The sequence below is a fragment of the Mirounga angustirostris genome, unplaced genomic scaffold, assembly GCF_029215605.1.
Source record: "Mirounga angustirostris isolate CCGP_5_RB_7025 unplaced genomic scaffold, mMirAng1.0.hap1 SCAF_10, whole genome shotgun sequence".
Classification (NCBI taxonomy): domain Eukaryota; kingdom Metazoa; phylum Chordata; class Mammalia; order Carnivora; family Phocidae; genus Mirounga; species Mirounga angustirostris.
The window spans coordinates 65,017,955-65,041,638 of record NW_026991718.1 but is presented as its reverse complement, the minus strand read 5'-3'; the positions used below and the strand labels follow the sequence as shown (position 1 = coordinate 65,041,638).

The 23,684-nt window shown below is 43.3% G+C and overlaps 2 long non-coding RNA genes across 3 annotated transcripts in view; one reads left to right on the top strand and one right to left on the bottom strand.

Moving 5' to 3' along the window:
- Positions 1-13,643, bottom strand: part of LOC123851302 (uncharacterized) — a 40,891-nt gene extending 27,248 nt beyond the window's left edge. For both annotated transcript variants that reach the window (XR_010405697.1, XR_006792529.3), the window contains exons 1-2: positions 13,392-13,643; positions 82-152 (exon numbers count right to left, since the gene is read on the bottom strand). This is a non-coding gene — a long non-coding RNA (uncharacterized LOC123851302). The remainder of the gene's footprint in view (positions 1-81; positions 153-13,391) is intronic.
- LOC135361769 (uncharacterized) overlaps positions 1-19,951 on the top strand; it is a 49,336-nt gene extending 29,385 nt beyond the window's left edge. Inside the window, exons 2-3 of the long non-coding RNA XR_010405698.1 lie at positions 6,377-6,775; positions 19,098-19,951. This is a non-coding gene — a long non-coding RNA (uncharacterized LOC135361769). The remainder of the gene's footprint in view (positions 1-6,376; positions 6,776-19,097) is intronic.
- Positions 19,952-23,684: the final 3,733 nt, after the last annotated feature.

The following is a 23,684-nucleotide window of genomic DNA, read 5'->3' as shown; positions in this document are numbered from 1 at the left end:
TATCCAAATGTAATCATTATTATTTTAAATGAAGAAAGGAAATAGCCCATATTTACTTTGAAGAGATCAAGTTTGCAGTACCTCCATATTGCAATTTCTGTTCTTCCAGACGGGTTGTTCTCCAGTCTTTGATCTCAGGATCTCTTCAGACCCTTTGCGATAATGGATTTTGGTTATTAATGTATACTGTAATAACAATTTAAACCAAAAATGTTTTTTTTTAACTTTTTTTTTTTATTTTTTGAGAGAGAGAGAACGAGAGACAGAGAGCATGAGAGGGAGGAGGGTCAGAGGGAGAAGCAGACTCCCTGCCGAGCAGGGAGCCCGATGCGGGACTCGATCCCGGGACTCCAGGATCATGACCTGAGCCGAAGGCAGTCGCTTCACCAACTGAGCCACCCAGGCGCCCTAAACCAAAAATGTTTTAATATTTATTTTAAAATAATATTAATATACTCTTCATGGTAACATAAATAACTTTTATGAGCAATAGCTATTTTTTTCTAAAACTAGACATCATTTTACATTTTTGCAAAATTTTTTGAGTCTTGCTTAATACAAGATAGTTGGATTCTCACATCTACTGCATTCTATCTGTTGGAACATACTGTTTTGATTGAAATATATGAAGAAAATTTGGCCTTACACAGTAAGTAGTTAGAAAAGGAAGTATTTCAATAACGTTTTCAGATAATTTTTTTATTTGTAAATTGTCATTTAAAAAAATTTTTTTTATTAACATATAATGTATTATTTGTTTCAGGGGTACAGGTCTGTGATTCATCAGTCTTACACAATTCACAGTGCTCACCACAGTACCTACCCTCCGCAGTGTCCATCACACAGCCACCCATCCCTCCCACCTCACACCAGTCAGAATGGCAAATTAACAAGTCAGGAAACTGACAGATGTTGGCAGGGATGCAGAGAAAGGGGAAACCTCTGACATTGTTGGTGGGAATGCAAGCTGGTGAAGCCTCTCTGGAAAACAGTATGGAGGTTCCTCAAAAAGGTGAAAATAGAGCTACCCTATGACCCAGGAATTGCACTACTGGGTGTTTACCCCAAAGATACAAATATAGTGATCCGAAGGGGCACATGCACCCCAATGTTTATAGCAGCAATGTCCACAATAGCCAAACTATGGAAAGAGCCAAGATGTCCATCGACAGATGAATGGATAAAGAAGATGTGGTATACACACACACACACACACACACAGTGGAATATTATGCAGCCATCAAAAAAAGAAATCTTGCCATTTGCAACAATGTGGATGGAACTAGAGGGTATTATGCTAAGCGAAATAAGTCAATCAGAGAAAGACAAGTATCATATGATCTCACTGATATGAGGAATTTGAGAAACAAGTCAGATAATTATTGATATAACTATTTGATACTATATCAAAACCCAGTAGTGGTAGTTCCTTAAAGGTTATTTACAAAGAATCTAAAACCGATGAACTTGGTTCATTGCTTTTTTGTGAACAAAAAGTTCTCATCAATGAACTCCTCCTCTGGGACATTAAAATCCACTGGTCAATCTTGTACTTCAAATGGCTCTTTTTTTTTTTTTTTAAAGATTTTATTTATTTATTTGAGAGAGAATGAGAGAGAGCGAGTACATGAGAGGGGGGAGGGTCAGAGGGAGAAGCAGACTCCCTGCTGAGCAGGGAGCCCGATGCGGGACTCCATCCAGGGACTCCAGGATCATGACCTGAGCTGAAGGCAGTTGCTTAACCAACTGAGCCACCCAGGCACCCCCGAATGGCTCTTTCACTCCACCCATAATTAGGGGTAACATTATTCATTGGCCATACTGAAAATATCAGTACATAGACTTATTCAGGTCTTCACACATTTCCTTATACAATACTAAAAAATCACGTTAATTGTTATCACTACTCAATTCATCAGAAAAGTCTTTTAGTAGTGGGAAACTCTCAAACTCACTGTGGTAGATACAAGTTTACCAAAATTCTGATTTTTGCTTAAAAACTCAAATTTTAACTTCAGAAAATACTGTAGTAAGTTTTTCCCCCTTTACATGAAAGGTGCCTGGGTGGCTCAGTCAGTTAAGCGCCCAAGATTTCAACTTAGGTGGAGACCTCAGGGTGGTGAGATGGAGCCCTGCGCCTGGCTCCACGCTCAGTGTGGAATCTGTTGGAGATTCAGCCTCTCTCTCTCCCTCTGCCCCTCCCCCTTCTCATGCACATGCGCGCACTCTCTCTCTCTCTCTCAAATAAATAAATATTTTTAAAAAATGACAGGCTCACTTCATTTGCTTTTCTGAAAACTTCTGCCAAACACCCAAGTTTAAATAAATAGTTTGCATTTCAGTGATTCAAGTAAACATGATGTTCCATAGAAACAAAGTGGCTCGCTCGGTTTGCACTCAAACAACTGCCTAGCGCTTTTCTTCAAGACAATCATTGCACTTTCATACTTCAGTATGCAGCCACAGCGCTTTACGTGTACTTTGCACTCTGTCACCCAGATTACTAAAACTACAGATTTTCAAGGGTCAAGATTTAACAAAGTATAATAATTTTTACTGCTTCAAAAAGGACCTTCTTAAGTGAAACTTTTTTTTTTTTTTTTTTTTTTTTTTTTACTGTGAGAGCATGGAGGCGAAGAATACAATGACAACTAGGACACTTCAGAGCCACCACCTAAGGTTTCGGCCACACACCCGCAATTCTCATTGTGTGTGCATCATCAGTCAGTGCACAACTAGTGAGGAGAATGGCACAGACAAAAGAATGGCAAATAACATCTTAATAGCATTAGGAAAAATCCTCTGGAAGTATCTCAGGAGCATCCGGGGTTTGGGGCGGGCTCACTTTGAGAACTGCTGAGCTAAGACTGTAGTCTAGCTGAAGACAACGGATGCATTTTACCTAGCTCAGCGCTGACCCTAATGAGGCTGATTAACATAGTTATGGTTATTCCAATCATGTTTCAGAAATCAATTATTGAGGATATGTAGTTCTAATTTTTATTACTGAGATGCAAAGAATGTTTTTCATCCTTAACAGCGTCCTTCTGGAAAATTAAAATTAACATTACTTGGCCCTCTGCACCTCCTTCCTCACAAAAAAATCACCAAGTCCCTATAATACTTTAAGTGTTCCTTTTAATAAGTACATTCAATTCTGCCTTTGTTTAAGAGCTAGCTGAAAATATCTGCATGGCCGGAGACTACTTAGGCATAGTCGATGAATATTAAGCAGATAGAGTTACAATGCATAGGGGATTATGGGATATAATTGTTTACCCACCTCCCAGGAGAAGAGTAGAAGTTTGCTTTATCTCTAGAAAAATTAGCCTCTAGGTTTTAAGGCACTCAGGGCAGACTTCTGCTTCCTCCACCCAACCATCCATCCAAAAATAATAGTTGAATTTTTAAGATAGGCAGTCCCCAAGAGAGGCCCAGCCAGCATTCCTGGTGGCTCCTCCAGAGCCTGCAGCTGCACCCAGTAGCCTGTCTCTGCCCAGAGTCAGTGCTGGCTTAGAGAGCAAAAAAAAAAAAGGGGTCCCAGAGTGGAGCGGAACCACGTCAGTGTGCTGGCAAAGAGGATGAGGTTGGAGGAAGACACAGGAATACGAAGTAAGCCAAGGCGATAGGGAGGATGGCAACTAAGGGGAAAGAACTAAGAGAAGGGATGAAGAACAAAGAGGAAGCACCAAATACAGGGTAGAAGGAACACATGAGCAAACTCTCTTTAATTTAAAAGTTTTGGGGTTTTTTTAAAGATTTTATTTCTTTATTTGACAGAGAGAGAGAGAGCACAAGCAGGAGGAGTGGACAGAGGGCGAGGGAGAAGCAGGCTCCCCGCTGAGCAGGGAGCCCAATGCGGGACTCGATCCCAGGACCCGGGATCATGCCCTGAGCTGAAGGCAGACGCTTAACGACTGAGCCACCCAAGCGCCCCTAATTTAAAAGTTTTGCCAGTTAGTTTATGTAATTCTGATGGCGGCAACTGTACCTGTGACAAATGGAGAGCAACCACCCTTAACCAAAGCAGAGAGACATGCAGAGCGGGGTTCCTCAAGCCCTGGCACTACTGATATTACGAACCAGGTAATTCTTTGTTATGGGGGCCATCCTGTGCCTTCCTTGTACAATATTTAGCAGGATCCCTAGCTGCCACCCGCAAGATGCCAGTAATACTCCCTCCCGGTTGGGACAACCAAAAACGTCTCCAGACATTGCCAGATGTCCTTGCGGAGAGCGGTGAGGTGAGGGAGCAAAATTGCCCCTACTTAAAAACCACCAGTCTAGATGTATTATTATCTCAGCATATGAAACTCTCCATTCCTTTCAAGGACAAACAGCTGCTCTGATTTTTTTTTTTTTTTAATGTGACTTTAAATCTCTAACCTCAGGCTGAGTTCTTGGGAATAGTTTCAAATTCTGCCTTAGTTTCTACAGTAATAATGGATTGGCTTCCAGGGGGCTCCTACTTGCGATCTGCAAGATAAAAGTGTGTAGCCGAGAGCCGGTCAGCCTGGGCTCTATGATTACCTCCTTGGGCCTCACTTTCATCACTTCTCAAAGGGGTACGATAGCACCTCACCTACCTTCTGACAGGTAATTATAAGGCCACAATAAAAGGAGATGTCAAAGTGCTTGGAAAAGTTAGGAGAAAATATAACCAGGCATAATAAACTTCAAGACGGAAACCCATTAACGAACAACGTTAAAGCGTTTGAGGCTCTTTCTCATTTTTAACTCCTCCTGATTTGCCAGGCTGGCACAGGAGTGGGACCCATTTGCCGCTAAAATACCAGTCACTTACTTGCTACTCTAGTGCAGAGAACAAATGTGATCGGATTCTATGAAAAGTTACTGCAGGCAGTCACTGACTTGCGACACTTCATCTGTAGATTAGCTCTTCCTAGCAAACAGTAGCCCAAACCCTTCACCAAAGTCCCAGCTCTGGGCCGCAGCTGTGGTTGTAACAACAAAAAAAAGCCCCAAACACACCCCAGCATCTTTTGAGACATTCTGTGGATTTATTAGTGAAGGCAGGGGAAAAAAAAATTGTAAAAGCCATAAATAGTTTAGGAGAGAGGACTCCAAATAACTCTGTGACACAGAGGTGTTGTAGTGACTGAGTTAGCTTGAGAATTTCAGGATCCGAAAGAAGAGAGAAGAGCAAGAAAGGAAAACTGGAAGATTGCTAAGATAAACTGCATTTCCTTGAGAACTTTCCAGAATACAAGAAAGTAGAAATGTTCACCCTCTTCCTTCCCCTGCTTCCTGCCCTCAGTGGTTCCCATCACTGCTCCATATCATTAAAATATTCTTCCTTCGTATGGGTGGACGTGCACAGCTTATGTAAATAATTCCTTACTGGAAATGTGTTGTTTCTAGCTTTTCTCTTTCTCCTTTCTTCCTTTCCTTCTTTTTCTCTTTCTTTCTTTCTAATTATAAATAAACTGAGTAAACAACATCAACAAATCGTTATAGGTACATATATGTTTCCTTAGATGCTGTGGAGTTTCTGGATGAGGGGCACATTTTTAAAGATTTCTTTCAAAAAAAAATTTCATTTTTGATAAGTTTTTTGAGGATTCCTTCTCTTTATCATGGTGCCATCTTGCTGTTCTAGATTTATCTGTACCACTTAGCACTTGAGCACATGCCTAATGATACTTGATATATTTTCTAATTTTGAAATTATCCAAAGGAATGCTTACATGATCTTCAAATCTGGAAATCCCTAAATATGAAGATCACAATTATAACCATTCTTTTTCTTTTTCAGGATTACCATTTGTGCTTTATACTTCTTTAAATGTGCCATATTGAGAAATTATTCAAGAGTTCTATCTTCTCCCTCCTCCCCCCCCCACAAACAAGCTTGGCCAGTTGCTGGGCTTCCTCATTCTGTCATCTTCTTTAATTGCCTCTTCTAATTTCCACCCCCTCCCCCATATAATTATTTCTGCAATTTTATGAGGCAATTCTATCAAGAGGCTTGGCTGGATTTTACATATTTTAAAATTAATTATAAACCAAAGTTTTACTGTATGTATCATGCAACCAAAACAAGACCATTCTAACACCATCTTTTCTACAGAAACCATTTTTTAAATGAAGTTTATTGCCACATGTAAACTTCGATGAGCTTTTTCTTTCCTGCCAGGGAAAACCTTTAGATCTCATTATGTATTTCTTTCCATAAATATCAAACAGCCAAGAGCATTAATTCCATATTCCAATGTGCATCTTATCATATGAAACTATTTACAGTAGTGTCTACAAATAGCTTTATAGAAAACATAAATATGCAATAGCATAACATTTGGTTGTGACTATTACAAGAAACGGTAGCAGTAACTCAGTTTTCTTGTGTTGTCCATAGGCTGAGAGCAGAAGGAAAAGGGGGGCTTTGGCAGCAAGTTGGTACACTTAAGGGAACGGCTGAAGACTGCCCCAGTATCTTCGGGGAAGAATTCTGAGAAGGACAACAGAATGCTAACATGTGACATTTGTATGAAGCTACATCACTATGGCAATGTGCAAAAAATACCAGGGAATCTCGACGGTGCCACTTGAAAATACAATCTCCAGAATTCCCATTTGTCTTCAGACTGCTCACATCCATGGCTTTCTGGGGTCATTTGCTGTTTCGATGTACTGAAAATTATCATCTACCGGCCTGACTCCCAGGTGTTGAGAACCAAAAAGAACATTAGAAGTAAGGAAAATTTTCTTCACTTACAAGCAAAGAGACTGATAAACATGTCCAGCTCACTCACTGGTAAGTGACAGCATTAGGACCTGAGTCTCACCAGCCACCAGCCACATTACCACACCCCCGAGGGCCACTCATCCCAGTCACATCACAGGCTAGGCCAAAGACACAGCATGTCCCCAAAGCAACTCACATGCCTACTCGATCAATGAAATTAGGTGGCAAATAGCAAGTACAATCTACCCTTCGCCTCGGTTTCAGGTCCTGTCTCTCAGGAGCTCACATTCTCGTCTGTGATATGCTTCAGGAATTCACCCGCTTTGCAGGTTATTGGGCAGTTAGTGATTCTAAAGCTAGCCCATAGATGAATAGCATCAAATAAGGAAACGGCAATGTAGAAATATGTTTGCCCTATATTTCTCATATTGAATAAAGTAGATTTAGAAATGATATTCCAGTTCTTCTTCTACGTTATAGAGGTGAGGAAGCAGTAACCAAAAAAATAATTAATTTTCTATTACTAAATACGTTTGGGCCTTGCAGGAGATTTTAGCCTGCCTTCCTGTCTTCCTTTCTTCCTTTAACAAATATTAAAGACCTGCTAAAAAATACTTGCAAGGTACCATTCTGAGAGTTGTGGGCATACAAAATCATTTAAAAAAATGAACTCTACTTTTCAAAGATTTACCATCCAATAGGGACACTATTTGTAAACAGAGTGAAGGGGGTAAGTGCTTTAAAAGGCAATACGTGCAAAGTGCTGTGGCAATTTAAAGGAGGGAGTAATTACTTCCAGCGAGAAAGATTCAGGGAGAAAGTGAAATTTATGGCTACTGAAAGAGAGGTAAAATTTGAATAAGTGGGAAGAGAGGGAGGGAATTTTAGATTGAGAGAGTGGAATGATGATAGAAGCAGAAAAAGCCAGGACAGGCACCAGGAAAAAGAGAGTTTGCATTCCACCTGAGCGTGGGGATAAGGATGGGACATGGGAAATGGAAAAGAAAGTAAAAAAGATCAACTGGAGCCAGCAGACCTGGTAAGATGTCACAGATCAGGAGGGTCCAGGCAAGAGATGAGGAGAGTCTGTGTTAAGGTAGCATCATAGAGGTGGGTGTGGGGAATGCAGAGAAGGTTCTGGGCACAAGAGCTCTGCTGGGAGAATCTAGGTTTGGCAGCTGATTGATCTGTCAGGCAAAGAACAAGAGAAGAGCCAAAAAGGTTGTCAAGGCTGCAAATCTCAGTGCCTGGGGAGATGATGGGGAAACCCAAACCAATCTTGTCCTCTGTGGAAGCAGAAAGTTACACCAGGGCTGGCAAGAAATGGATTGTGTCTGGGTGGTTGACTCATCATGAAGGAACAAACAGTATGTCTTCTTCCACCTCTTGGGAGGGCAGACGGGGCTTGGTGTCCTGCAGGGCTAGGCTTCCTTGCCCCAGAGGAGAGGTAAGCAACCTTTGTCCTTTCAAGTCTGATCTACTGAGTCTGTCAAGTAAACCTAAATGAGTAAAGAGCCTGGGTATCAAAACGGTTTGTGGTCCAGTGGGAACCTTGGCCATGCTGCCAGATTTTCTAATCTTTCAATGCAACCTTTTGGTCTTAAAAAGGAAAAAGAAAGGAAAACAATTTCTCATGGAAGGAAGTGACATTATACTTCTTTTTCTATATCCGGATCCCTCAAAAGGGTACACTGGCTTTACCCTATTCTCAGCTACTACACACGAGAAAATGAACCCCAAACTCATTCTTTGTCTGATTGAAATAGCATATATACAACACAGCCTTGTGTAAACGCACAAATAACATTTTGAATCTTAACATTTCTGATTATTGTACTAACTGTGAACCCAGAGGGTTTATTTGTTTCATCCTAGTGATGAAAACACCCCTTGCCTTTGTGCTAATCAAGACTACTAATTCAGGTTAGCAAGTATGGGGGAAAGGAGACCTCAACACACTTAAGTTCTGCCTTTTTCCTCATGCTGACTTTAAATACAACAGCCATTTTATTCTCCCGTAGATGGGTGGTTTACTTGGAAGAAGGCCAAAACGGAATATCATTCTTTGACATAATCACTAAGCATAAATGTGCAAAAACTTATTATCTATTATGATTGTATCTGTAATCTCTGAAACTGTGAAGATTATTTCTCATTGGCTCTACCATTTCCTGGTTTGTGGTACAGGCTGATGGAGATGTATGTATTGCTAATATAGGAACCGAGATGTATTATTTGCCTGGTGCCTTGGTCTCCACTGGCTTTCCATAAAAGCACTAGTAAATAATCCCCTCTGGGGGCGCCTGGGTGGCTCAGATGGTTAAGCGTCTGCCTTCGGCTCAGGTCATGATCCCGGGGTCCTGGGATTGAGCCCCACATCGGGCTCCTGGCTCAGCCGGGAGTCTGCTTCTCCCTCTCCCTCTGCCTCTCCCACTGCTCATGCTCTCTCTCTCTCTGTATCTCTGTGTCTCAAATGAATAAATAAAATCTTTAAAAAAATAATAATAATAATCCCCTCTGTAACTGTTTTCTACACCCTTGGAAGTTACATCACATCTAAAATGTTATTGCAGAGGGCGCCTGGGTGGCTCAGTTGGTTAAGCAACTGCCTTCGGCTCAGGTCATGATCCTGGAGTCCCGGGATCGAGTCCCGCATTGGGCTCCCTGCTCGGCAGGGAGCCTGCTTCTCCCTCTGACCCTCCCCCCTCTCATGTGCTCTCTGTCTCTCTCATTCTCTCTGTCTCAAATAAATAAATAAAATCTTAAAAAACAAATAAATAAATAAATAAAATAAAATGTATTGCAGATATATTTATCCCCCCTCCCCCCAAGTCAAGGACTCAAGAAGAGCCAAATTAGGAGCAACCACCAAAAGCTAAACCACCACACTCCCAAAGAAGGTCCCAAAATAGGCAGTCCCCTGGTGGGTTGCCTTAGCAAGCTCAGTCTTGGTGACCAGAGCCATTTCTTTTTTTTTTTTTTTAAAGATTTTATTTATTTATTTGAGAGCGAGAATGACAGAGAGAGAGAGAGTATGAGAGGGGGAGGGTCAGAGTGAGAAGCAGACTCCCTGCCGAGCAGGGAGCCCGATGCGGGACTCGATCCCAGGACTCCAGGATCATGACCTGAGCCGAAGGCAGTCGCTTAACCAACTGAGCCACCCAGGCGCCCCGACCAGAGCCATTTCACCTACTCCTGGCCAGGTGTCTGTTCCCCTCGCTATGAGACAGGACTGCTTTGGGGCCAGCAGGACTCGAAGCCAAACTCACTGGTTATGACAATGGTCGTGATTTATGGCAGATGAGGTCTGCTTTCATGCATAAACGCACTCCCCGTTGGTGTAACAACCACTTAAATTGACACAATCCTTTTAGGAGACCAATCTGCAAAATGTTTCCAGAGCCTTGCCTGCCTCTGTCCTTTGACCCAGTAATTCCACTTAAGAAAATAATCGTCCATTTTGGCAAAGTTCAGTATAAAGCAATCAATAGTTCAGCAAACACGTACTGTACTGGGCAGTGTACATCATAAATCACGTCAGATGTTGGAAATAATAAAATCATGGCTTGCCCTTGGGGACTTGACAGTTGACGGGAAATGTGTTTTCATCATTTGCTGAATGCCTACCATGTGCCAGTTACTCTACTAGGCATTTTTATGTTTTCTCACTCATTATAACCTGTCAAGTCAAGTAGTGCCACCCACGTCCCACACTAAGGTGATCGACTAACTTCCCTAAGTCATACAGCTAAGCAGCATTTCTGAAATTCAAACCCAGGTCTAGAGGTCTCCAAATTTTGTGCTTTATCCACTACACCTTGCTGCCTCATAATTTAAAACAACAATAACAACAATCAACATATCAATAACCACCAAAGGTAAACAATAAAGAGATGAGTAAATAAATTAATATCAATAGGTCGGATATGCAGCCGTTAAAAGTGACATCTGCGATGGTGAAAACACTTGCGTGTGAGCATAATAACAAAAGCAGGCTGTGAATCTGTACATGCAGAATGATCTAAAGTATGTTTAAAATAGATACACACACACACACACACACACAGAGGAAGGAAAAATACCAGTTGTGTTTTCTTTAAATAGGCAAACCTATACCTTCACTTAAATAGTACAAAATTAAGGGGAATTATAAGAGAAGTTGTGCTTCCATATGTAATCCAGATAAAGCAGCTCATCCAAGCCAGCACAATTCACTTTTTAAAGAGGGCACGGGATCCTCTCTTTTCTAACAGCCATACAAAATTTCCTCTCCCTCCTCTCCTCTTCCCTTTACCTAACCCGAGAGTCAGAGTTCTTCACAGAAATAGAATCAATAGGATGTACAGAGAGATATATAGATTGATGGTCAGGAGATGGCTCGTGCAGTTGTGGGGGCCGGCCAGTCTGAAATCTGCAGAGCAAGGGGCAGGCTTAAGACACAAGAAAGAGTGGATGCTGGTGTCTTGAGTCAAAGGCAGTCTGGAGGCAGAATTTCTTTCTTCAGTGGGATCTCAGTATTTCCTCTTAAGGCTTTCAACTGATTAGATCATGTCCACTCACAGGAAGGGTAATCTGCTTTACTCTAAGTCTACTGATTTAAATGTTAATCACATCTAAAAAAAATACCTCGCAGCAACATCTAAACATATTTGACAGGACAACTAGGCACCAAGTTGTCAACCAAGTTGACACATAAAGCTAACCGTCACGAAATCCTTCTTCAATCTACACAGAAGAAAAAGGAGTTTGTATTTCAGAGACTGTCCAAACTCATTCCATCCTTTGATGCATATTAGTAAAGGCCCCAGCCCCTAGCAATAGACATTATGACACATGAATATCATCTTGCTATACATTTGTTTGATCATAATAAATTGAATTTGTAGCTCCTTAAGGTTTACAAAATAAGTTCATGGATACATCTTGTGTGATCTTCACAACAATCCATTCTTGTGTCCTTGAAGGGCCAAAATTAAGGCCAGAGAATTACTTTTTTTTTTTTAAGATTTTATTTATTTATTTAAGAGAGAGCACGAGCAGGGGGAGGGGGAGAGGGAGAGAGAAAGTGAGAATCTCAAGCAGACTTCCCACTGAACATAGAGCTGACATGCGGCTCAATCTCACGACACTGAGATCATGACCTGAGCCAACATCAAGAGTCAGATGCTTAACTGAGTAAGGCGCCCCAAGGCCAGAGAATTCTCTTGACATGCCCAAGATTGTAGAGTTAATAGGCAACAGAGACAAGAAAAGTCAGGTCTTCTGAAATCAAGCCCCTTATATCAAACATGTATCATGGACAGAGAAGTGCCACAGGTCCTCAAGGATAGCAGCTATTTTAATTTAATTTAATTTGATTTGATTCAATTTCCCAATTCCTCTACATTGAAAACACATAAAGATGAAGGTGCCTGGCTTATTGCCCAGGAATATAAAGCTGTGTAACAAGTTCAGGAACAATCTCTGTCCACAAGTAAGTGTTTGGTTTGTTTGTTTTTTTTAACTTTGACTAAAGTACAGCGTGCTACTCAGATTAGGCATTTACAACTCATACATTTTCACAAAATGAATACCCCCATGTCACTGCTACCCAGAGCAAGAAATGGAACCTGACTAGCATCTCAGAAGCCTCTTGGGGACCCCTTCCCAGCCATGAAGGTGTTACCGCCATCTAGAAGTCTATCACCACCCACCGATCTTGCCTGGTTTTCCGCTTTACATAAATGGAATTCTATTGTATGTGCTTTTTTGTATCCAGCCTCCATGTTCTACAATAGATCTGTGAGATTAACCCACTACTTTGTTCAGCTGTGTCGCTGGTGTATAGCATTCCATTGTATCAAAAGGGATACCATTTGTGTATACAGTCATCCAGGTAACATTCTGGGTTGTCTCCAGCTTGGGGATGCTGGGAACAGTGCTGCTATGAACGTGCTTGTACATGAGTCTCCGTCCATCTACGTATGTATTTCCGTTTGGTATACACCTAGAAGCAGAATCTCTGGGTCACATACCTGTGGAAATTCAATTTTACTGAAAAGTGCCAAATAGCTTCCCAAGTGGTTGTACTGATGTACACACCACTAGCCGTTGACGAGATTTCCAATGGTTCCTCATACCATTAGCAATTGTTATCTTTTCAGTGTTATGGATATGATTTACAACCTATGGATCTCTCCAAAACAACATATACATAGGTTTGCATTTTTTTAAATGTCATATAAATGGTATCATGCTGAAAATAGTCTATGATTTATTTTTGAGATTTATTTCTATTTATACATAGAGCCCAATTTAGTCTCTTTTACTGCTGTATAACATCCCCATCCTACAAATCTAAATCCTGCCAATGCCCGTTTAGGTTGTTTCCAGTTTTTCACAATTAAAATCAATGATGCAAAGACAGTTGTTCGTGTATCTCTGCATCCACGTGTGAGGATTGCTATAGAAGGCAACGGCCGATGATAGTCTCTGCAGAGCTTCAGTTATCCTAGATACTGCCAAAATTGCTTTCCAAAATGGTTACACCAACTCCTACAGCTCCAAGCAGCCTCCAAGAGTACCCTTTGCCCCAGATTCTTGCCAATAATTTGTATTGTCGGGATTTTTAAAGCATTCGTCAAGCAGCTGGGTGTGTCACTTTCATAACTCTCTAAAGTTTTCCAAATAATTTATAAATACATACACTTTCATTTGCAAGGAGGAAGACAGCTCCATTCCCCTTCTCTCCTCCTACAGAGCCATGGTTCTAGAATGTTAGAGAGGTGGCCCAGGAAGCTGCTTGACTGTGTGTGCCGTTTGAAGATCACGTGCTGGGGCTGCCGCCCAATGCCTTGTGCGTTCGGCTGGAGCGGTGCTCTCAGGCTCACTTGGTGCTCGAAGCTCCCTTCTCCCAGCCAGGATGCGCACGCAGCTGGGAGCCAGAGCCAAACTCTAGGCACCGCCCCCAGAGGGACCTCGGGGAGTATTCCAGGACACAGGGAAGGAGGGGAAAGTGGCAATGACTTTTCCCTGCTTGGTCTGCATGAAGTCTGTCTATTTAAAAAAGCAAACCACACATGCTTTCTTTTGGATGAGCTGTTAGGGGATTTGACAATATTCTTTAAGTAGTTTTTGACTTGGACTAACTCATGTCCTATCAAAACCCTTTGTTTTATATTATTTTCTCACATGTTCTCTCAGGAGGACTATATATGGAATATGTTCAGAGCAGGGCACTCGCTGGAGCTAATAACCAATAGTACATGATATGGGGCTGAGCAGAAAGGACAGACAAGGAATCGTAGTTAGAAGGTACCTTAGATGTCATTGAATGCAAACACTTCATTTTACAGACAAGGGAAAAGGCAGGCCTGCCATGTTTACAGATGACAAAGCTGGAAGTAGACTTGCCAAGGCCCCACAGGGAAGCCAGAGTGCATCTTCCCACTGCAGTGTCTTCGCTCCATCAAAGGAGCACTTGTTCATGACTATAATCCAGAGCCTCTGACTCCTTCCTCACTTCTTGCAACCATCGTGTACTCCTTCGGGGAGTCCTTGACATGGGGTCCATGGGTAGATTTTAGAGGCCCTCACAATGTATGTTCCTGTATCGACATTTTTCTTAGGTGAGGGTTCACATCTTTCCTCAAAACGTCTGGGAGACAAAGTAGGTTAAAAATGACTACTTGGATTTGGTGAAAATGAGGAAGAAAAGAATCTCCTGAAAGCAGAGGAATAGAGACAGAGACAGAGGGAGGAACAGGGTAAAGGGGAGAGACAGCTAAAAAGGTAGAGATATGGGCGCCTGGGTGGCTCAGTTGGTTAAGCGACTGCCTTCGGCTCAGGTCATGATCCTGGAGTCCCTGGATCGAGTCCCACATCGGGCTCCCTGCTCGGCAGGGGCGCCTGCTTCTCCCTCTGGCCCTCCCCCCTCTCATGTGCTCTCTCTCTCTCTCATTCTCTGTGTCTCAAATAAATAAATAAAATCTTTAAAAAAAAAAAAAAAAGGTAGAGATATACAACAGCAGGACCACCAATCTGGAATGGATCCTTACTAGCCAACATTATTCTAAGGGGAAACCTTAAAACCTTATCTGGCTTCCCAGTCTCTGGCCAGACGGTAGCACAAGGTTATCTTTAGGATTCTCTTATCTCAGGATACTGCAAAGAAAACAAAAGGGTTTAGAAAAACTGAACCCGTAGCACATTATCTATCATTAACTTAAGTATCGGTATGAATACTAAAACCCAGTACTAAAATAGTATGGTATTAAAATACCCATCCCTTCCAGGACAGTGTGAAACTCCACACTCTGGGGGGAGAGGGGGCGTCTCTGCCTTGGCACTGAAGTCACAGAACCTGGAGTGTGACTTCTCTGCTTCTCCAGTTCTTTCTGGTCACATCCCATGTTGATAAACCCAGCCACTTTCCTGCCTTAGCTGCATTAATGGACATATCAATTGCATATCTCTCTTTGTCTGGATGTGTTTAAAATGCAGTGTTTGAACAACAAAGATGTTCTACTCCAACTAAGCAAATGGTATCAGCTGTATGTCTAGTGCTTCAACTATTTCTGGTTTTAGTTATCATTTCCTAAATCCGTGAAATGCAGAAGCACTTGAGGTACAAGTCTTTTCTAGAGCAAAATGCCCTCTGCTGCCCCCACCCCCCAGCTCTTCTGCAAAGCCTTGTAGTCCCGGGGCCAAGGGGACTTAGTCCAGGTACGTGGTAAAAAGATGCCTTCTTGGAGGGGGCACCTGGGGGAGCTCAGTTGGTGAAGTGTCTGACTCTTGATTTCAGCTCAGGTCATGATCTCAGGGTCCTGGGATTGCGCCCTGTGTCTTGCTCTGTGCTTAGCACAGAGTCTGCTTGACCCTCTCCCTCTGCTCCTCCCCGGCACGCTCTCTCTCTCAATCTCTCTGTCTCAAATGAATAGATAAAATCTTTAAAAAAAAAAAAAAAAAGATGCTTCCTGGGACACCTGGGACATGGACTATTTTCCCTATTACTGTGATGGTGGCTGGGGACGGGCATCTAGACCGAACCCCCTCCCCTCCTCCCTACTACTGAGAAGGTGTCTGGATGTCAGAATAGATACAAGGGGTCAAGGATGCTTCAGGGATTATAAAAGTTGAGAAAGGCTTACTTTTTGTAAACAGTAAATGTCTTCTAAGGAGAGATTTGCTTAATGAAAGTCTTCTTTTTATTCTGAATTCTCAGTTTTTTTCTGAGTATAGTCTGATTTGAATATATAAAAATGGATCTGGAGCTGCCTTGGGGGGAGGGTGGGGCATGGGTGGAGGATGTTTAGTTCCTCTGCCTGGAAAAGTCCAGGAGCTGGGAATGCGAGATATAATAGGGCCATAGAAGTATCCTTTAAAAGAAAGAAAGAAAGAAAGAAAAGGGGCGCCTGGGTGGCTCAGTTGGTTAAGCGTCTGCCTTCGGCTCAGGTCGTGATCCCGGGGCCCCAGTGGGGAGTCTATTTCTGCCTCTCTCCCCATGCTCGTGCTCTCTATCTTTCTCTTGAATAAATAAAATCTTAAAAAGGAGAAGAAGAAGAAATATCCTAAGATATGCCTCACATACAGCAATCCCAAGACATTTTGAAAACAGGGAAGATGGGGCACCAGGGTGGCTCAGTCGTTAAGCGTCTGCCTTCAGCTTGGGTCATGATCCCAGGATCCTGGGATCAAGCCCCACATCGGGCTCCCTGCTCAGTGGGAAGCCTGCTTCTCCCTCTCCCACTCCCCCTGCTTGTGTTGCCTCTCTCGCTGCCTCTCTGTCAAATAAATAAATAAAATCTTAAAAAAAAAAAAGAAAGAAAACAGGAAAGACTAGTATTCCATTTAATATTATTCATGTTATTAAAAAATCTTATTCATGCTATTATAGTATTACCCCACACTCTCCCCAAACATGCACACTCCCCTCTGTCTCCAGCAAATCTTTAATGCAGTTTCCTACACACTCAACAGCTTGACTGAATATGGAAATCAAAGAAGTGGCTGAATTCCTTCTGTGAGGGAAGAGTGTTGCAGAAGATAAACTGTACTGATGCAAAAGAAGCAGAAGCTGGAGCTAGAAGTGTCAAGGAAGGAAGCCCTCTTCCTCCCTGTCTACCAAGATGATTCCGCCAAATCATCTTGAGAGCTTCTGAGTTCCACGAAATGTGGGGAAGGGCTTTGAGCCCGTTCTAAGGGGCAAGGAGATTGCAGCTAATGATTCCCAAAGACCCATCTCCAGCCTTGACCTTAGAGCCACTTGCTTCCTCAATTTCTCCTCCTAGATATCTAACAGATAACTCGAATTGAAAACGACCCCAAACCAAACCTGATTCCATCTCCAAACAGGCTCTTCCCTTCATCTTCCTCATCTCAGTTACCAGCCCCACCACCACGCAGTTGCTCACGCCCCAAACTACAAGGCATCCTGGAATTCCCTTTCTCTCATCCTCCACGGCAGCAGGCCCCGCCAGCCCCACCCCCAAGACCTATCCCAAGTCTGGACATTTTGAAAGAGGACTCCACTACCTCCGTTCTGACCTGAAATTTTCTAATTGATTAAGGTCTTTTTTCCAGCTCATCTCTTTCTTTTTTTTAAAGATTTGATTTATTCATTTATTTGAGAGAGTGAGAGAGAGCACATGAGAGGGGGGAGGGTCAGAGGGAGAAGCAGGCTCCCCACCAAGCAAGGAGCCCGATGCGGGACTCGATCCCGGGACTCCAGGATCATGACCTGAGCTGAAGGCAGTCGCTTAACCAACTGAGCCACCCAGGCGCCCCTCCAGCTTATCTCTTAACTCCGGCAAAAGACCCTGCGGGCAAAGTATCCCCTCAAGAAATGACAGCCCTGAGCCAGCAAGCCCCCACCTGTGATTGATTCTAAGACAACAGTAGACCTGACTTTTACTGCCCACCTGCACGCACCCGCTGGCCTCGATCCCACATTTTCCTTATATAAACCTGGAAGTATTTTCAGGACTTTGGAGACAGTCTTCAGGACACTAGTCCCCGCCTCTGTCTTCCCAGTGCTGGTTACTGTTTCCACTGATCCCACTTAAGTATCAGCCACCATTCCTCAACTGAACTTGTACAAGAACCTCCTTACCAGTCATCCTGCCTCTACTCTGGTCCCAGTGCCCTTTATTCTACATAGCAGTAGCAGACAGATAAGAATGTGTGTGTGTCCATATCAGAACCTATCACTCTACCCCTTACAGTCATGCACGGCCTCCCACTGCAATTCAAACTCCACCCCCCCACCCCACGTGGTCTCTGGGGCCCCAAGTGACCTGGCCCTGCTCACCTCCCTGACCTCATTTCCTTCACACTCCTTGCATTCATGGGACATTATGCACACTGGCTCCTTACTACACGCACGTACGCACACATGCACACACACACACACACACACGGTGCCCCTTCTTGCTTCAGGGTCTTTGTACTTGCTACTCTTCTGCCTAGAGTGCTTTCCCCCTAAATTTCTGCCAGGCTGCCACAATCCCCGAACTCCTGGCCCCAGCCACTCTCTAGCCTTTACTTTGTTTTACTCCTAATAACTCTTATTTGTGGTTTGATTCGCATTTTTCATCTTTCTCTCCCCATTAGAATGGGAGCTCTGGGCGCCTGGGTGGCTCAGTTGGTTAAGCGACTGCCTTCGGCTCAGGTCATGATCCTGGAGTCCCGGGATCGAGTCCCGCATCGGGCTCCCTGCTCGGCAGGGGGTCTGCTTCTCCCTCTGCCCTCTTCCCTCTCGTGCTCTCTGTCTCTCATTCTCTCTCAAATAAATAAATAAAATCTTAAAAAAAAAAAAAAGAATGGGAGCTCCATGAAGGGAGAGACTCTTATCTGCCACTCCTACAATAGTCCCTGGCACAGAATAGTGCTCCATAGAATCTGTGGAATGAACACAGCTGAGTTTCACTTGTTTCCTGCTCTCTCTCTCTCTCAAAGGCCACCCAAACTGCAGCATCCGGTTCAAGCCTCAGGCATCAGAGTTTGGTCATTTGACGGTCCCCTTAAGTCAGGTAAACTGGACCACTGGTACCTGAAGGCGCCCTGCAGGCTCTCCTGGGAAAGGCAGAGACCTCACTAGAGCTGGCAGAGGCCCTGGGGAAATTCACACAAGACGGAAGTTTCACTCTTTCCAAGCATCCAGTTCTGTCCCTTTTCAAACCTCCCTAAAATGTTCTGCTCTTGCCATTTTCCTTTCCTTCCAGACCTTTTCCCAAAGGGTAAAACCTTTCTGTGTGACCTTTAGTCACGAACAACAAGTAGTGACTATAAAATTTACTTTTTCAGTTATCAGTTCAATGTTGCTCACTGGGTCTGATAACTGACCTAAATAAGCCATTGTGCCTCCAGTTATAATCTCTCTCTCTCCCTCTCTCTCCCCACCCCCCCATGTAAGGACACAGCAAGAAGAAAGCCATCTGCAAGCCAGGAAGAACACTTTCACTAGGAACCATATCAACAGCACCTTGATTTCGGACCTTCCAGCCTTCAGAATGATGAGAAATAAATGTCTGCTGTTTAAACCATCCAGTTCATGGTACTATGTTACAGCAACCTGAGCTAACAAAGACAGTGTTTTCCCTGAATTCATTCAGCAGAGATGTCCTGAGCCTGCCCAGTACCTGGGCTGTGGAATAAAGCATGGATAAAGCAGATGAGGTCCCACCTTCATGGTGGAACTTTGATTCTAATGGGAACGCTAGCCAAAGACAATAGGCAAGTAATCAAACGGGTGAATTTAGACATGATAAGAGCTATGAAGAAAACACAACAGGGAATGCAACGTGGAGTGATGGGAGGGGCTACTTTAGATCTGGTAGTCCAGGAAGGCTTTCTGGGGAGGGAACATTTGAGTTGAATGATCAAGAAGACCCAACTTAGAGATAACCTGGTGGAGTAACATTCCAGGCACAGGGGATCACAGTGTTAGCTTGTGCCTACGTAAGACCTGACAATTAGGGCAGGCAGGGAATGAATAGACCTTACATAGATTTGAGTATTAGTATCCAGAAGTGGAAGTGAGAGATACATAGCGAGAACATTCAAATAAGAACCTTCAGATTTTGAATACCAATGAAATAACGATGGTCTCACAATGGCCTTCTATTCCATGCAAGGCCGCCTCTGCATTTTCCACATCACCATCATCCATAGAACATGAAATATCTATACGACATCATGATGCTAATCACAGCTTCCAAGTCGGTTTTATTAGACAGCGGGGTACATTTGCTACAATTAACAGATCAATATTGACACATTAACTCAAGTCAGCACTTTATTCAGATTTCTAATGTCTTTTTGTTTTTCTGTTCTACGATCCCATCCAGGGTACCACACTGGACTTAGTCATGTCTTCTCAGGCTCCTGGTGGCTGTAATTTCTTAGGAATTCCTTGTTTTTGATGACCTTGGCAGTTTTGAGGACTATTAGCCAGGTATTTTGTAGAATGTCTCTCAATTGGGATTTGTCTTGATGTTTTTCCCAAGATGAGACTGCAGGGGTGCCTGGCTGGCTCAGTCGTTAAGCATCTGCCTTCGGCTCAGGTCATGATCCCAGGGTCCTGGGATCGAGCCCCGCATCGGGCTCCCTGCTCAGCGGGAAGCCTGCGTCTCCCTCTCCCACTCCCCCTGCTTGTGTTCCCTCTCTCGCTGTGTCTCTCTCTGTCAAATAAATAAATAAAATCTTAAAAAAAAAAAAAAAAGATGAGACTGCAGCTGTGGGTTATTGGGAAAAAGACCAGAGAGGTCAAGTGCCATTTTTAGCACACCATATCAAGGATACATGTTACTAACATGACTTATCACTATTGATGTGGACCTTGATCCCTTAGCTGAGTTCCAAATTATTTTTGATTCTTCACTCTCTCATGCCTTACACCCTGCCAGTCACTGGGCTTCTCCCAGTGGTTACCAGGGTCTCTCGCCGACCCCACTCGTTGGCATCATCCCAACGGCCTCGGGTCTACACTCCCAGCCCCTTCTCAGCACCCGGCAGCACCCTATCAGAGCTCTCTTCCTAAAATAAAACTCTTGTCATTCATATCCTTGCTCTAGTCAAATAACCCCACCTGGGAACAAAACTTCTGCTTTGGTTGGAAGATAAGTCCGAGTCTTCCAGCATCACATGCATGCCTTTTTCTCAACCTGACCAGAAGCGACTTTGCCGCTCTGTCTCCTGTCTGAGCTCCACACTAGCGCTCCTCGGATCAGGCCCTGGCTCGTTCCTTCCCGGAGGCCACTGGGCTGCATTTTGTCATGCTTCCGCTCTGTGGCAGTCATCTTTCGAGGCCCTTTCTAGAAACGGCTCACAAAAGGCTCCTTACAGTCAAGGAGTGTGGTGAATTCGAGTGACAAGCACGGTGAACAGGTAACTTCAGGGTACAGAAGTAGATGCTCGATACTAATTTGGCCGTGTGCAAATTGCACAAGGAACATCTGGGCCAAAGCCCTTCACGGTGGCTCAGGGACTTAGGGGGAGGTTACACAAGGGACATGATATCCGACTAAGACTTGAAGAAAGAAGAAGTTCACCAAGTGAACAAGAGGCGGAGAGAAGGTCTAGACAGTGGGTACATCGTGCACAGAATAAGTCATGGCCAGGAAGCAATTCAATATGGAAGTATTTGCAGAACGTAAATATGAGCTAGAATGTGACAAAACAAGCTAAAGAACTTGGATTTTATCGTTATTTTAAAGTGAAATAGAACAGAGGAGAAAAAGTTGGTTTGTGGACATTTCATTTGTTTCTGCATATATAACTATGTGTATGTCCTGCTTTGCAATGTAAATTATATGTTTTTACTGGAAATCACCTTTACATAAATGGTTTAAAAGACTGCTATACGGGGGGTGGCTGGCCAGTTCAGTTGGTGGAGCGTGCGACTCTTGATCTAAGGGCCGTTCAAGCCCTACGTTTGGCATGGAGCTTTAAAAAAAAAAAATGTTTAAAAAAGCAGTGCTATATGGAGAGGATATGTAGCAGGGCTGTGTGTTCCAACAGCATTTTTCAAACTTCTCCGAGGATAATACTAGTTCAGGGCCCCAACCTAGAATCAGAATGTCCAGAGGAAGCCTGGAAGTCTGCATTTTCATGAGCACTCCATGTATTTTTTATGAGGGAAACTTGGGAACTCTGAAACTCCGACAGCAGAGTAGAAAATAGATTGGAGCGGGAAGACGCAGAAGGTGGGAGACCACGGCTATTGTCTGAGAGACGGCAAGGCTTGAACCCCGGCAGTCGCCGTGGGGAACCGAGGAGGTGGTGGCTATGGAAGACCTGTAGGAGGTGGGCTATCAGATGTGGAGGTGCGGGACACACGGGCACCTAGGTCTCGAAGGTCTGTGTCTTGGATGCCTGCATCAATAGTGGTTACAGGAGAAAGAGAGTGGGTTTCAGGGGAAAATAATGAGTAGGGTTTTGGGACTTGGATTTGCAATGAAATCCGTCCTGAAGCGTGGGCATTTGGAGTAGGCAGCAGTGGAGCTCCGCACAGGGGTCAAGGCTGAAGATAAGAATTTCTGCGTCGTGAGGACATAGGTTAGAACATGACAAATACGATTCCCAGGGAAGTGGGTGGGGTCTGCAGAGCCAAGGACGTCAGGTGGAGGGCTTGAAGCTCTCACGGCTCCTACTCATCACTTCTGCCTCATGTCATTTCCCTCCACGAGAGAGCCCTTCACCCAGTCCCTTCCTCTGCCTAGCACAATCTCAAAAGCTCTCTCTCCAGCTCTCACCACCCAGGTGGAGCGATCCGCAGCGCTGAGCTACAGCGTCTCCTTGCACCCTCCTCCACCCGTTTCTGATCAGGGTTAGTGGTAGCCCGTTTTCCCTTTTTTCCCCGTGAGAGGCTTCAGAAGCATTTCTGGATTCCCAGCACCTAGCACAGCATAGAACCCTAACAAATGTTTGTAACATTGTGGTGAAGATTTCAGGGTACTTCATCAATTTGGACTTAAAATGCTAGCAATTTTGAAATGGTGAATGAATCCCTTCAAACACTAGCTACCAAACTATTATAAATTATTTCTGATGATATTTCGTGACAGTACCATCTGGTTTTTATCTTCCTATTTCTAGCTCAAGGATCTCACATTTTAATTTAACAATAGCTACTCAAATTAATCTCTTTATTCCATTGCATAGCCCAGGGAAGGCATACATTAAAGTCATGAGTGCCAAGTTCATTTCATCTTAATATGGAAAGTATTTGGGGCTAAATCACTCAGGTATTCTTTGACCAGAAATAGTGTGTACCTTGTGTAGCCCCAAAATCAGTTGCTGCATTTAAAAATAACATTTTATTTAAAATTTTCAAACATATACCATGGTAGAAAGAACATTAATAAGCCTATATGTACCCATTACCTACCTCAATAATTATCAACTCACAGCCAATTCTGTTTCACCTCTACCCCCAACTTCATTGCATATTATCTAGAAGCAAATCCCAGAGGGAGCATACTATGTCATCAGTAAAAGAAGAGACCTAAAAAATAAATAAATATATATATACATATATGTACATATACATATATATGTGTACATATACCTATATATATAATTACACCTCAAAATATTAATAGTTCTTTAATATTATCAAATATTCAGTCATTGGTCAAATTATCAATTCTTTCTTTACAGTCTGAAAAAAAAATTAAGGTCTAAATAATGCCCCCACATTGCCATTGGTTGATATGCCTTTTGAGTCTCTTTTATTAATCTACAGGTTTCCTGGGGCACCTGGGTGGCTCAGTCAGTTAAGTGGCTGCTTTCGGCTCGGGTCATGGTCTCAGGGTCCTGGGATCGAGCCCTGCGTCGGGCTCCCTGCTCAGCAGGGGTCTGCTTCTCCCTCTCCCTACTCTCTCTCTCTCTCAAGTAAATAAATAAAAATCTTTAAAAAATTTTTTTTAAATCTATAGAGTTCCCTTTCCCTCTGTGTTTCTTGTAAATTATTTATTGAAGATATCAGGTCCTTTGTCCT